This window comes from Paramisgurnus dabryanus, chromosome 2 (genome assembly GCF_030506205.2).
Source record: "Paramisgurnus dabryanus chromosome 2, PD_genome_1.1, whole genome shotgun sequence".
NCBI classification, from domain to species: Eukaryota; Metazoa; Chordata; class Actinopteri; order Cypriniformes; family Cobitidae; genus Paramisgurnus; species Paramisgurnus dabryanus.
This window is the reverse complement of record NC_133338.1, coordinates 21799343-21814323: the sequence shown is the minus strand read 5'-3', so window position 1 is coordinate 21814323 and position 14981 is coordinate 21799343. Positions and strand designations below refer to the sequence as shown.

Here is a 14981-nt window from a genome sequence, read left to right as displayed (position 1 = left end):
ACTTACCTCATAGGTGGGGTTATTTGAAAAACACTTGCTAAAAATTAAGGCTGTGTATCGCCAACAATTTCCCGATACGATACGTATCCCGATACAAGGGTCCCGATACGATACGGATCACGATACAAGACTATTTTGAATTACATTTTTTGTTCAGAATTTAGTAACATTATTATTATTATTATTATTATTATTATTATTATTATTATTATTATTATTATTATTATTATTATTATTATTATTATTATTATTATTATTATTATCTGTTTATTGTACATTGAATAAGCAGTGTTGTAACAGTTGTGTTTTTGCCATTCATTTATTAGCTTTTGGGGTAACATAGAAATGCTTAAAATCCCACAGTTAGGTTTTTTTTAAAGCAGTTTTACAAAAGATTTAGTGCCTTACTCTAGGCATTATATTTGTCTCTCACTTAATTATTCTATATCAATGAATATATCTATAAACATGCAGTCAGAGTTAATACTATTTAGTAGAAATCAGATTATTAATGTGACCGCTATAGTTTGAAGTAGCTCTGTATCTCTTTAGACGTACAATTTTCACATGCAAATCTTTGTCGTGTTTCTTCTCAAATGCGTTAGTACTGTTTTATAGTGGCTAATAAATCCCTTTGCAGTATTATAGGCTAAGATCTGCGCTTTCATACGGAACTCATTGATTTTAAATACACACAAGAGCGCGAGAGCGAGTACTCCACAGGACACGTGCGTCCTTTTCCAAATGGATCACGGATCAACAGTGATTCGTCACGTTACTTTTAAAAGTGCATCCAAATCGATACGGAAGGTGCTATCGATGCGCGCATCGTCAGGCGTCCATGACGATGTATCGTCGTATAGATATTTTGAACACAGCACTACTAAAAATTAAGTTTGTAGGCAAATATTTAAATACTTTTTGTCTTTATACTTGGAAGTGGATATTGTTTATATATCTGTCTATAATAGACCGGTATCCACACTGTATTCATTCATCCAGCCCTTTTCTAATAATAGTTCAATTATAAATGAATACAAATTTAAATATGTGAGACAAAGCAGCACAATTGACAATTTTTTTTTATATGTGACCCAGTCTGTAATGACCATACTGCAGTTTCAAAATCAAATTTTGAGAATGCGCATCAAAGTCTGATTTTAAGCCAATTATTTCATTATAATTTCAATCTTTGACGTGACCTTATTCAATCAATATTAATGAACAAAAATACATTTGACACACAATTTTTGATAAGACAGGCACATTTATTTTGTTGGCAGCCAGCAATCATTTGTGTGTAGCCTATTTAAAACAACTATATGGGGAGGCTGCAGACCTGGAGCCGGTAGATCTACGCCCCTGGCAGTTTTGCGCCCCTGTGGATTCCGCCCCTGTTGCTCCTCATGCGTCCAGTAGGGGGAGAGGGAAATACAACTAGGATACTAGCCTATTTAAACAACCGTTTATAAGCACTATTTATTTATATTACACATTTAAGCGAAAATTGTATAAACTTACAGTGTACACTGCAGTCTGCACACTACGGAACCACGGACAGTAAAAAATCCATATCTGGTCATCTTGGTTTTTATTAAAAATAAAGGATCATGGGTTTAAATTGTTTTGGATTATGATACGAGTGTATATTAGCGTGTTTTCCTGTGGCATTTGAAATTGATTGGACCCGGAAGCGGCGCATGATGACGTCACACTTAACTATTTATATTTATTTATAAACTGTTTTATATACAAGAGACTGACTGATATATGATGTTGTGATTTTATATTAAGTTACATTTAGATATTAACCATATTTAGGCCATTGGACATAAACTGTGTAATCATATGGATCCTAAATGAAATATCTGCTGTACAATTCACAATAGGTCGTCATACAGCTACAAAACATGTCCTACATAGCTTTTTATGAAGAAAAACACAATGTAACTTTTCTAAAATTCCAAGGGTCATTTAAAAGAAAGAGACAATATTGTGGTTCACAAAAAATTTATTAACACCATGACTTGGTTATTTCTTAACAGCATGACTCCAGATGACTCTCCTATGGTTTGCCACTCTTTTAATGTTTTTTTATCCTGCTATCAAAGTGCTCTCGCTCACTGATAAAAAAATAAATAAAGCAAAGGTTGAATAGTGTTAGAAGCAATGGTTACTTATAATTAATGGCAGTATATCGCATCAATCGTTTATAAATAATAAATCATTATTTTACAATCAACAACAATAACTTTAGCAGATTATTTAACATACCTCAATTCGTATCGCTTTAAGAAGGTCTGCTGCTATCATACGGTCTGCTGTTCTGATATGACTAGGCTCATATACTAATATACAGCCTCCCCCTACTGGACACACGAGGAACAACATGGGCGTAAAACTGTCAGGGGCGTAAAACTGTCAGGGGCGTAGATCTACCGGCTCCAGGTCTGCAGCCTCCCCCTACTCTAAAACAATGGCAAGAATTAGGCTAACGTTAGCGGTTTTCATATCGTTAGTGCTGAGGGGTTAGTTGTAACACAGCGTTAAAACTAACCCCGCTGGGTCAAAATATTTTCAAGCCCACAAAAAAGTTGCCAAGAGCTGCAGACGTATTTCAAAACGATGCTATGTTTTAGTCAACAAGACACTGATTAATATGACATAGCATTGGATTTGGTATCTTACACACCCAACTTAGAAACCGAAAAAAAAAATTACGATAAAGATTTACTTGCATGCCACCAAAACATTCTTTAATCAATAACTCTCTGGAAAAACGTTATACAGTTCCAATAATTTGCAAGAGATCGTGTTTTGGCAGCGTGAAAAAAATGCCGGAAACAAAATGCTCAACCTTGTGGAACAATGTAAACGGTCCGGGTTACAACTAACCCTATTAGTTTTTGCCCCGCACACCCCTATATAAAATATCTGTATTTTTAATGCATTTATTAATGCATTAAACATGTTTTGACTTAGTTTTAGTGTTTCTTTGTTGTTTTTACACCCCCCAGTGACTGTTGCCACCAAATTGAGGCCAGTGCCACCCCTCTCAAATGTTAGTCTGGAGCCATGTATTGGTTTGTTCAACGCCTGTTCCATTACGGAAAAATAGTTTGACACAAAAATAATGTTGCGCAATGTGCATTAAGGATAGACCTTGAGGAAATTGAGGAATGGACAGAAACTGTATTGTTGAAATATAATTTTAAGTCTTTATTTTTATTTTATTGTATGTACATGTTCATAGTTTCTGAGAGCTAAACCAAGCAACGTTGCCAACTAACTGATAATGAAAGTGGATTCCTGCAAGTTTCTGTCTTACCATAAGATGAAAGATCTAGGCAAGACTATCAATTGGCCCCTGGTGCCTTTTGTTCCATTGTGCGAGTTGGTTGCCATTTGCTTATGTTTGGGCCTTGGGTCTGAGTCAAAGGTGAATGGCAAGCCTAAAGTGAGAAACCATTTCTATGATAATGAAATGTCTGAGTGAGACATTGGGCGAAATGTCGATGGGATTAAGGGCGCACTTACATTATCCAAACTAAACCGCGCTCGGGCGCGTTTGACCCCCAAAGCCTGGTTTGTTTGACTAGTGTGATCGCTTCGTTCCGCGCCCGGGCGCGGATTGTTTAATCGCGCCGCGGCCCGGTTGCAGAGGTGGGCCGGAGCGCGGTTCACTTGGGCTCAGGCGCGGAAGGCTGTGGTGTGAGCGCAATCGCGCCTGAGCGCGATTCAAAAGGTGAAGACGTCAGTTGCGCGACCACTCACCTTCATCTGCCTCCGTAAAAACCTTTTGATGCGCGAAGCGGGGTTACGTGAATGTCCGAGCTGCGCACGTGACAGATCAACTAAGCAATATGATGACATGTGAGAGGGCTGTCTGTAATCGCGCACCAAACGACTCCGAATAAAAAACACAGACTTATCATTACGGTGGGTTCCAGTGTTAAGAGAGCGCTTTACTTCCTGCTTTTTCAAAACAATCGCATCTTAATGACGAAAGCGCGCCCGGACTCGGATTGATAAGAAGTACAGTGTGAGTGCGTGCACCTGGGGGAGTAGGGAGGGGTGGCAATCGAGCCAAGGCATGGTTTGGTTTGGTTGGGATAATGTGAGTGCGCCCTAAGAGTTGGTAAAACTGAAGGATTGGGAGTGGCAGGGTTACTTCTTTTAAATGCTTTGTTTAAAGTTAAATGCTTTCCAACATGTTTCCAGCTGCAGCCCCGAAGCGCTCCACATTTCAGGTCACACAGTCCAAGGCACTCCTCTCAGGTCGCAAGTGATGACCATATATGGTTTTTTTAGTGTTCTTATTTTTACATCAATTGTAATGGTATTTATATGTATAATATTTGAAAACTATATTTGAAAAAGCTTAAATATAATTATATATCTGTTGATTTATTAACATTTATTTTCATGTAGTTAACTAATTAACATCATTGCATAGGGTTTTCCATTTGACTATTAAGATATAATATTTACTTCATGTTCATCATCAGTTGTTTAAAAATAAACATTGACACGGAGCATCATTTTTAAATGTCAAATACACTTTAAATAAAATGCATATTTCCTAAGTTAATATTTCTGAAAAGACACAATTTTTTACGAATTCAACTACACTTTAAATAAAATATATATTTCCTAAGTAAGTATTTCTGCACCACAAAAACAAAAAAACAGAACGCCTTGCTGTTATGTTTTTACAACTGTCCCTCGCTTCCGCGTTCATCCTGAAGCACGTGCTTCGGTGCCGCCCCCACTTCCACCATGAGACAAGCGCCCTGTATCGTCTGCCCTGAATTGTGGCGCTGCGGGGCTGCAGCTGGATAATATTGGACCCGCCCCTTACTTATGGCCTAAGACGGATGGTCTGAATTGTGTGTTCTGCGGGGCTGCAGTTGGATACTATTGTAGGGGTGCTGTTAGTCAGACTTTGTGATTGCAGCACGTGAGCTCTTTGCTCTTGACTTTGAAGATCGCTTTCTGCAGTAAAGACTACTAAATCCAAATCTCCTGGTAGGGATGCTCCGATCAAGATTTTTGCAGCCGATACCGATCACCGATTTGTAATCTTCGTGATCGGCCGATACCGATTCCGATACCGATTTTTAAAAAAGCTGATATGCAAGCTCTTTGATGACTGTAACTGTTACATTTTTTCTAGATAAAATAATACCACGGATGTTGCCTTTGTTATATTACTTGCAGTAATTAGGTATATTATTGTTTTAATAGAGACTCAAATAAATAAGCACAACAAATATTTATTCTGCAAAGAGAAATTTTATATGGCTTTAAAAAGGCTTATGTCTCCTAAAATTACTGAAAATAAAACACTTCACAGTCTTTACTGTATAAATTAAATATACATGCATTCGTATGAAGTATAAAAGTTCTTTAGTCAAGAGCAGAGAGTGATTTTATTGAGAGATGAATTAGGTTACTGTAGCTTTAAGACATGAGAGAGAGAGAGAGATCGCTCTGTTCACGTGCACTGATGACAGGCTGCTGTGTGTGTGGGCGGCGGCTGAACGCAGACAAGCAGCTGTGAGGAAAATAAAAGTTTAAACGCTCAAAACTTTAAAACGCATGCAAATAATAAACTTTTGGCATGAGGATGCAATTGTCCGTGATAGATATGTGTTGTATACGCTGTTTGATGGGGATGTGAAGACGCTTCGCGCTGTTGACCGGAGCGCGTCCGCATAGAAAATACGCATATCTCTGTAAAGGCAAAGAGAGACATACAAATCTGCACGCCGCACATGAGCAACGGGTTGTAAAAATGCTCGCGCTACGTAAAAAATGTCTTTAATTGCAGCCGCATTCAGGATCCTTTTGATGACAAAAGTAAACAGAAAGATCGGTTTATGAGATCGGCAGATTTAGCAAGCACCGATCGAGTCATTTAATGCCATTATCGGCCGATACCGAACGGCGGCCGATCGATCGGAGCATCCCTATCTCCTGGTCTTCACTTAAAGGTTTCCAACAGTATGCAGAGTTATTTTTTGATAATCATCATTGAAACTGATGTTCCCTAAAGCGACTCCCCTTCAGGGTCGATGTACAACTCATACTTACCTGGCAGGGGAGACACCATGATCATGAAGGTGGTTCACCCAGAGCGAGGCTCAGCCATTGCACTCCGGCTGTGCTGACCTTTGCGAATTCCCCAAATGTGGGAATCTCGACTGCATAATTTGTGGTAGTGGGGGACTGCGTTCGCGCTCTCCCCTGATTTTGTTGTTTAAATACAGATTCAAAAGCTCATTTAGCTCATGAAGTTTGTGGTTGGAAGATGTTCTATGTTTTTAACAAGCAACATTTGTTTATTGTAATTTATTTGGTGTTTTTAGAATTCTTGATTTTATAAATCACAGGCTGCCCCTAAACCCCCACTTTAAATGTTTAGTTTAAAATTATTAAATTAATATATAGTTTTCTTGTAAAACTTCACATAGCAACTAGCCTGGTTAGCCAGACCTACATAAAGATGTAAGGTCTGGCAACTCTTCACACAAACGGCTCAATGCAAGGGGCGGGATATAAGGTTGTCCCTCAAAATGCCTCTGCACGCAATAGGATAGCGCTATGACCAATCAGAGCAACGACAAACACATCTTTCTTGCTTAAAAAGGACTTCAGTAGGGTTATTTGCTCTTCTCTCAAAGAAAAACATAAGTCTAAGTCTTCCAGAGTCGCGGCCAAAGCCGCTTCAAAAGAAAGCTGTCCGCCAGCAGCAGCAGCCATTCTTTGTTTTCAAGTAGGAACCGTTGCAGCTCTGTCGTCGTCATGTTAAGCCCGCCCCACAGACGCTACACACGATGTGATTGGCCTGACCAAATTTTGGTTTTTGGAGCTGTTAAGTGTATTGTGAGTGCCTAGACTAAACCCTGGCAGCAAATATATTTTGCGGCCGCTAGGGTGCGTCTAGATTTCTAGGCTACATAGCAACATGAATCCACTTTCAAAGTCCTACATGTTACATTACCTTTATAAATGACACAAAAAATTATTCTAATAGTCAGTGAGTTTATGTAATTGTTTTAAACTTATTTAAGCATATGGCCTAAATAAAACATTGCTAAATCCAAATTCCTTGATTTTCATTGTTATTAAAAAATACAAATTATTTTAAAATTGAAACTGCATTTAATTACAATACCATTCAACTAATTGACATTTCTTAAACTAACTAAGTTGGTTATTATTGCATTGGCCAGTTTATTGAAAAATAGGTTTTATTGCAATTACTTACTTGTCCACTGGGGGCAAAACCACAATGTATTTAAAAACAATTTAGATTTTACCTTTTACATTTCCATTGTATCAGTATTCTATTCAAAGTGTTTCTTCCTTCTTGTAAATGTTTTGTGATGACTTAAGGTTAATTGTATTGCACTGGGAGAATTGTGTCTGTGTCTGAACAAGCATAATGTCATTTTAGTGTCCATACAGCCTTCTAATCTTAAAGGAATTCTGCCATTTTTAAACTTAAATGTATCTTCCAAGTGTAATAGGAAAGTCTAGATCACGCTTGATTACATTTTGTACAATAGTAATAATCTATGATGGAAATAATGGAAAATAATAATAGTACCATACCGTCCTTCTATTTACTGTTTCAAAGAATGTGGTCCCTACTTCGGACCATTTTTGGGTATCGCTTCTCGGCCTTTTGGCTAAGATCAAGTGTAGTATCTGTTCTTATCAGTTTAATATCTGATACGTCCCCTACCCGGGGACCATATATTAAATTGATTTTTGGAATTGGGAGATGGAATAGGGGCTTGCTCCGTCCACTCCACGCATCGACCTGGTATTGCAGTACTTCCGGGAACGGTGCACCCCCCTAATGTGGTGAAAAGAAGAACTGCTGCTTAGTGTTTTTTTTTAGCAAATCTTTAGATGATGTGTAAATGTTCTCCAGTTTTTCCAAATGACTCCATCATGGATATTAACACATTTAATCCAAAATGCTGATTTTTTTTTTCTTTACAGGTCAACCTGTGCCATTTTAATTTAGTAATTTAACAAATAAGTAATTCATCTGAAAAGCAGGGCAGCCTAATTGGAAAAATAAGATTAAAATCATCACATGGCCAGTAGGGTTGTTAACCGATGACTATTTGAACGATGGTTGACCGTATCATTGTTAACCGGTCAAAGTTGTTGGTTAAACAAAGTGATCTCTTCATTAGACTGTAGACAGTGGATTATATGCTATTACAGTTGAGATGGTCCTCACTGCGGAACACAACATCCAGGGGGCGGGGTTGGATCTAGATCCAACTCCTCCCACTTTATATACTTTGTTCCGCCAAATGAACCAGTATATTTGCGTTGTTGCAGCCCGCAATTAGTTGCAACCTGTGGTCACCAACGTTTGCTCTTATCAATTTAAGTGTACGTTTGATTAATAATATAGTTGAGAAAGATTCATAATTTAGAAAGTATCACAGTTAGGTGTAAGGGGAGGTAAGGACACGTTCCCGACAGTTTGATATCACTGAAGGGATTTATTTGTACATTATCCCACTTATTACACAGCTATTCCTATACGAGTAAATATATAAACTTATTTATTTGATATCTTTTATTAGCAAATTTAAGAAAAAAGTAAACCTGTTTCCTTGCAAGGCACCGTTATAAATGACCTCATATCACTCCGCAAGTAGTTTATTTATTTGTCACGATCGAAAGCAGAGCTCACCAAAAAGCTTGCAGTCGGATCACCGGCGTGTGGTGTTGGCTGCGAATTAAAAAAAATCATGCGTTCGCCTACAAATAGAATGAGAGAAACACATCTTTCACTCTCAACCAAACTAACAAACTAGCCAATCAGAGGTAGAATGGGGAGGGGTCTGTGATGTGTGGCTGAGATCCAGCTGCAGATGCCGCGCGGCTGCGGAAAAGTCACAACAAGTTGTCAGCAGGATGAAGATTAAGTAAATGAAGCCTAGCCTAGGTAAGACGACCTTATATATAAAGGACTTAAATCAGTGGCGCTGGGCTTGGATAGAAGGAATAGGCAGAGACAAACAGCAAAATTAAGAGAACCTGCCAGGTGTTTGCTGCTTTGACAAAACTGTCCGTTTCAAATCAAGCTATGCCAGTAATGTAAATATCAGATTTCTCGTCGAGGTGAAATGCTGTCTCGCAATATCAATATAAAGTTGCGTTTGTGTCAAAACGTTTGCTTGCATTATTATTCTGTAATCACTTACGTTAACGCACGCATATACACGAATCAGATCCAACGTCATCCTGACGAACACACGCCTGTATTTGCTCCTCTTAATGGTTTGTGAATCTTGCGATTACAGAATAATATAATGACAAACAAACACATTCATGGATCTGGTTTGCCCGTGTGCGTGCGTCTGTGTGTGTGAAACGCGTAGCTCAACTGTGCCAAAAGAACTATGCAAAAGACAAATGCACTTGACTGCCTTTCCAGAAAGTCACAACATTTGAATAACTTAAGTGTTACAGTATCCACTTTAAATTCAGCGTGTTGTAATCAATAATTAATCTGTATTAAATGCCCCCACTAATTATTCTATAAACATTAAACATGTTTTGACCAATGACAAATCTCATTTATCAAGTTGTGTATGTGGCTTGTGTGCCTTATTATTATTACCATATGCAACCAAAGATTTTACTAAAAGGGCACACATTTATTTACAAAAACATAAAAATCCTCATAGATCTAGTTACTTATTTTTACTCTTAAAATGCACCACACTGATATATTTACCTTTAAATGCACAAAGTGACTGATTTTGTTCAGTCTGAAACAGTGGCAAGGCTACATAATGGTCAGGGTGGCACTTGCCCACGCAGATTGACGATTGGCCACTCAGATCAATCAATTTTGAGCTCAAATTATATTTCAACTGTATTTCATTTTATAGTGTGTGTGTGTGTGTGTGTGTGTGTGTGTGTGTGTGTGCGTGTGCGTGAGTGCATGCGTATATATGTCGCCACGTCATGGTAGGTGTGCCATATATTTTCCTGCTTTTTTGTCCTTTGCCAATCACACCTATGAGTAATACATTTTAAATAACACAAATTAAAAACTTACATGCGTTTTACAGTGACTACAGGTTTAGTTCATTCAAAAATTATTTTATCATTCAAACCCAGTGATTTTCTTTGACCCAAAATGCTGATGTTTTAAAGTGTTTTAAGTTTGCTGTGACCATCTCTTAGGCTTCTAAAGGATGCAAATGCATTATAAAATGGCTCCACATTATATGTGCTATATATTTCAAGTGTCCTGAAGACATGCAAATAAGGTGTGGTGAAAAAATAATCCAAGAAATCAATTTTGTCATTTCTCTGAATGAGTGTTCATGAAATTGCAAATAAACAACTGTACCTGATGGATAAGATGCTCACAGTCAAGTTTACTGTCAAGTCTGAAACAACCAGGACATACCAGCAAAATATTCACATCAGGAGAGACTTTGGGATAGGTCAAGAACTTCAGGAAATGAATTACACACACAATCAGTTATGCCTTTAGAAAACGTAGTTACATGGAGTTATGCTATAATGATTTGATGTTATACATTTTGCATTCTCCTTTTGAATCTGGAGGAGGTCATGGTCCATAGCACTGTAACCAGAAAACCCAAAACATGACAAAATCAGCATTTTGGTCCTGAAAATCTTAAAGCCATGATGGGTATGAATGCTGTAAAAGTAAAAATGGCAAAATTAACATTTTTGTAACCCTTTCATTTATAGTCTAAAAGTTTGCCTTAAAGGGGACATATGAGAGAATTTAAGATGTAAACTAAATCTTTGGTGTCCCCCAGAGTGTGTAATTGAAGTTTTAGCTCAAAATACCACACAGATAATTAATTACAACATGTTAAAATTGGCACTTTGTAGGTCTGAGCAAAAGTGTGTAGTTTTTGGGTGTGTCATTTAAAATGCAAATAAGGGGATGAAGTGGAAACACTGATCACAATGATGGTGGTTTGTTGCAATTGAAACTGAATTGTGCTGTGAATTATTTTCTCTCTCTCTCTCGCTCTCTGCACTAAATGGCTGTGCAGGGGTTGGATTGTGCAGATAAAGGGGGCGGTATTATCCTATTCTGACATCACAGTAGGAGACAAATTACAATGACCTATTTTTTCACATGCTTGCAGAGAATGGTTTACCAAAACTAAGTTACTGGGTTGATCTTTTTCACATTTTCTAGGTTGATAGAAGCACTGGGGACCCAATCATAGCACTTAAACATGGAAAAAGTCAGATTTTCATAATATGTCCCATTTAAAATAGAACTGGTTTAAAATGAAACAATGACTGCCTGTGCTTACATCCATCTTTACATTTTATGTAAAAAAAGGCAAACAACATGCAGTGCAATACAAAGTATACATTTTTATCAGCATGTGCATTCCATGGTTCGAACACATGACCTTTTATGATGGACCCAGCAAACAGAGAAAAGTTCTAAGAACGTTCCTTGAAAGTTCCCAATAACGTGATGCCAGCATAAAGTGTTCACCTTTTTTTATATTTCTTGGTTGTTTGAATGTTAGAAGAATCTTACAGTCTGTCATGTCTAAACGTTATGACAATGTCATGTTTTAATGTTCTCACAATGTTTAAAACATCCGTTTTGTATATTTTAAGAATGTTTTTGCTTGTAAAGAAACACTGCATTCTATTATTTTAAAACTGTTTTCCTCAATGAATAAAACATTATTTCTTAATGTTCTTTAAAAATATTGCATATAAACATTCTTAAAATATACTAAACAGGTGTTTTAAACATTGTCAGAACAATAAAACTGACATTGTCATAACGTTTGAAAATGATAGCAATGATATAACATTCCTCTAACATTCACACAATCAAGAAACGTTCCTAAAACATTAAAAACTGGACACTTTTATGTTGGCTTAACATTACTGGGACATTTGAGAACTTTGAATGAACATTCTTTGATATTTTATGTTACCTGGGTAGCTATAGAGGAGATGTACTCTTCACATTTACTTGCAGTAAATACAGTAAATTTACTTACTAGCGTACAGTACTGAATGCACAGGAAATTATTTGTCATAAGAAATAATGGTAACACTTTACAATAAGGTTTATTACATTATTTAACATAAACTAGTAATCAGCTGCACTTATACACCATTTATTAATCTTTGTTAATGTAAATTTCAACAATTACTATTAAAATCTTTTTAAAGTTAGTTAATGCAGTGTGAACTAACATGAACAACAATGAAAAGTACAGTACTGTATATAATTTGTTACAGCTGTTAGTTAATTAAGGAGCCCTAACTAACCCTATGCAGCACATATCTTATTGAGAAGTGTCTCACCTTATACAGATTGTTCCACTCAAACTCTGTGAGGCGGTGAAGAAAGGATGAATACTTTGTTTTAACGTTCGTGTATTTGGTTAAATCCTCCTTAGTTTATCCTCACAATGAATTTTAGACAACAGAAAAAACATATTTAATACATGATGCTAAACAATCATTTTCCAGTATATACTGTTTTAAAATGTTAACCAAAATAGATGTACTGTACTCAAATCATTGCACCATGGCCACAGGTCCGTGTGTTATGATAGTGGGATGTGGTTTGTTGATACCTTGGCCTCAAAAGTAATTTAACCCTGGAGAACTCAAGAACCCTTCTCTTAGCAGCAATTAACATTGGCCAAATTTGACCCGTGGGTTCTCCAGGGTTAATCTAAAACAAATTCGAAAACTTTTTTATGCAAATGAGGTTTCAGCCTTTGTTTACACAATTCACATTTTAAATATAATGTTTCCCGATTGGCAATCGCACACACAACATGCGCTCAAATGTTGTTCCTTGAACCACACGTTGAAGTCGTTTGTAAAACGAAATGTTAAGCCAACTCTTGTTTTATTCGGAGGGGACATTCTAATATGCTTGACGTAGTTTAACGAATTTAACAGATAAAATTCAGTTATACCTTATTTAAAACAAGATAAGTGCTTTTTTGTGATTTTCTATGGGAGGAAAACACTTAATGTTTAAGTTATCGTTTTGTGTTTATATTCTCATCCGCTTGGCTTAAACGTTACATAAATTATGCGTTATTAATAAGTTGTTATATACTAATGTTAAATCTGATCTTTTCATATCATTGACCTCTCGTTAACCTACGTTAAGCATTTTCTTTATAACGGTTTTATAAAAGGAAAACACTAGGGCTGTCAAAATGGCTGAACAAGTACATTTGAAATTCGTCCTTGAAAAATAATAAAATTCGAATTATATTCGAATTATAAAGACCTACTTTATCTTGGAGAAAATACTCCTAAAAGCCCACAAGAGGGCGCAGCACAAAGCCCCAATAATATAATCATGCACAGCATATTTTTTGTTAAAACGAATGTTATAAACACTACTAATGAAATCAAAATTAACCAGTATAGTTGTGCACCTGTAAATGTACAAAACGAATGCCATACATAGACAATGCATATTAATATAGGGCATTTTATATAAGTAGATAAATTAACGTGTTTCTAATAAAGTATAAAAACGAATTAATCTTTATTTAAGCCAAAATAAGTGGGAAAGATCATTAATCATTTAAATTGTCAAGCTTAAACGCTATTCACAACAATTTGTATTATATTTTGTGTGTTCCTTGGTTGAAAATATGTAGAAATATATGCGAGTAATAAAGTACAGAACAGAAATGTTTAACTTACGCGCAGAGCGAAGCCGTTAATAAAGCAGACTCTCCGTAATTAATAGAGGACGTGCTGAAACAGTCGAGTTGGCAGATGATCATCATGTTTATATTTCACGCAGATAATGTTGATGAAAAACTTGCCTATCAAATGTCCAGGTGAAAGTCAAGTTTCCAGTCAGTTAAAATAAAGCCACCGCGGCGTTACATTGCAACTCTCTCATATGCGGTGTGGACTATGTAGATGCACATATGGTTTTAATGTTGCTAAACAAGCAGCTGTATTATGGCACTTTCGTGTTGATCAGTTATTTTAAACTTTAAAACTGCATTTAGAAGCAGACGACAATAATTCATCTCAGTTAGTTTCACTTTGCGGTTGAATTCCAGTTGATGCTCCAAAAACCAAAGCAGCATCACACAGCCCTTTTAATATGTATTCTGTCCGACTCGTAATCCCCACTGTCTTTTCTTGCTATTTTTCAAATGAATAACGCTGGCTTGCTCCGCATAGTTGGCTGAGCCGCTCTGTATAACAATCCGCGTCAGTTATGCATTATCACGTTGTGTGAGCTTCCTGACACAGGTAAAATTCGAATGCAAAGTTTTGCGTTCGAATATGCATATTTTTTTTACATTCAACGAATATTCGACATTCGAATTAAAATTTGACAGCCCTAGAAAACACTAGCATGTAAAGTTAATTTAACACGCTGCGCGTGTTTGTTTTCTTGCATACACACAGTATGATTTATTAATCAGATTTATCTTCTAATATTACCGTTATAATGCGTTAAACTTTGTTTATTCATTAACTAACTGTTTTAAAATGTCCCATTCAGGACAACCGTGGGTTTGATAATAAATAACTTATAAGCATAGATTATTATAATAACATATAATAACATTGATTATTTTACTTTGCTGGTCTTGGGTATCTTCAGTTGAAAAAGTGCTGTTGTCTCGGGGATTAAACACTTGGTTGAAAACTCTTCAGTTTAGCGGCACCCCTCAACTCCGCCCTCTAAACACCTGTACTGCGTACTACGTCTTATTACGCTGTGTGCGTTGTCATGAAAAGTTAATGTTCGTACATGGATTTAAGCATCACAGTTTTAAAACAAGTGATTTTAAGCCATTGTAACACAAACAACAGAGCTATATGCGCGCGCTGTTTTTGTTTGAGAGGAGCATGCAAGTCGCACATCCGCTGCTTATTAAGCTTGTGAGCAGTTTTGCCATTTA

At 36.7% G+C, this 14981-nt stretch overlaps 2 non-coding genes across 2 annotated transcripts; both read left to right on the top strand.

Annotated features, from left to right (window-relative positions):
• Positions 1–6088: 6088 nt before the first annotated feature.
• Positions 6089–6252, top strand: LOC135730906 (U1 spliceosomal RNA). Its single transcript, XR_010526118.1, has one exon. It is a non-coding gene; the product is annotated as a U1 spliceosomal RNA (small nuclear RNA).
• Positions 6253–7677: 1425 nt separating this feature from the next.
• Positions 7678–7868, top strand: LOC135730924 (U2 spliceosomal RNA). Its single transcript, XR_010526135.1, has one exon. It is a non-coding gene; the product is annotated as a U2 spliceosomal RNA (small nuclear RNA).
• Positions 7869–14981: the final 7113 nt, after the last annotated feature.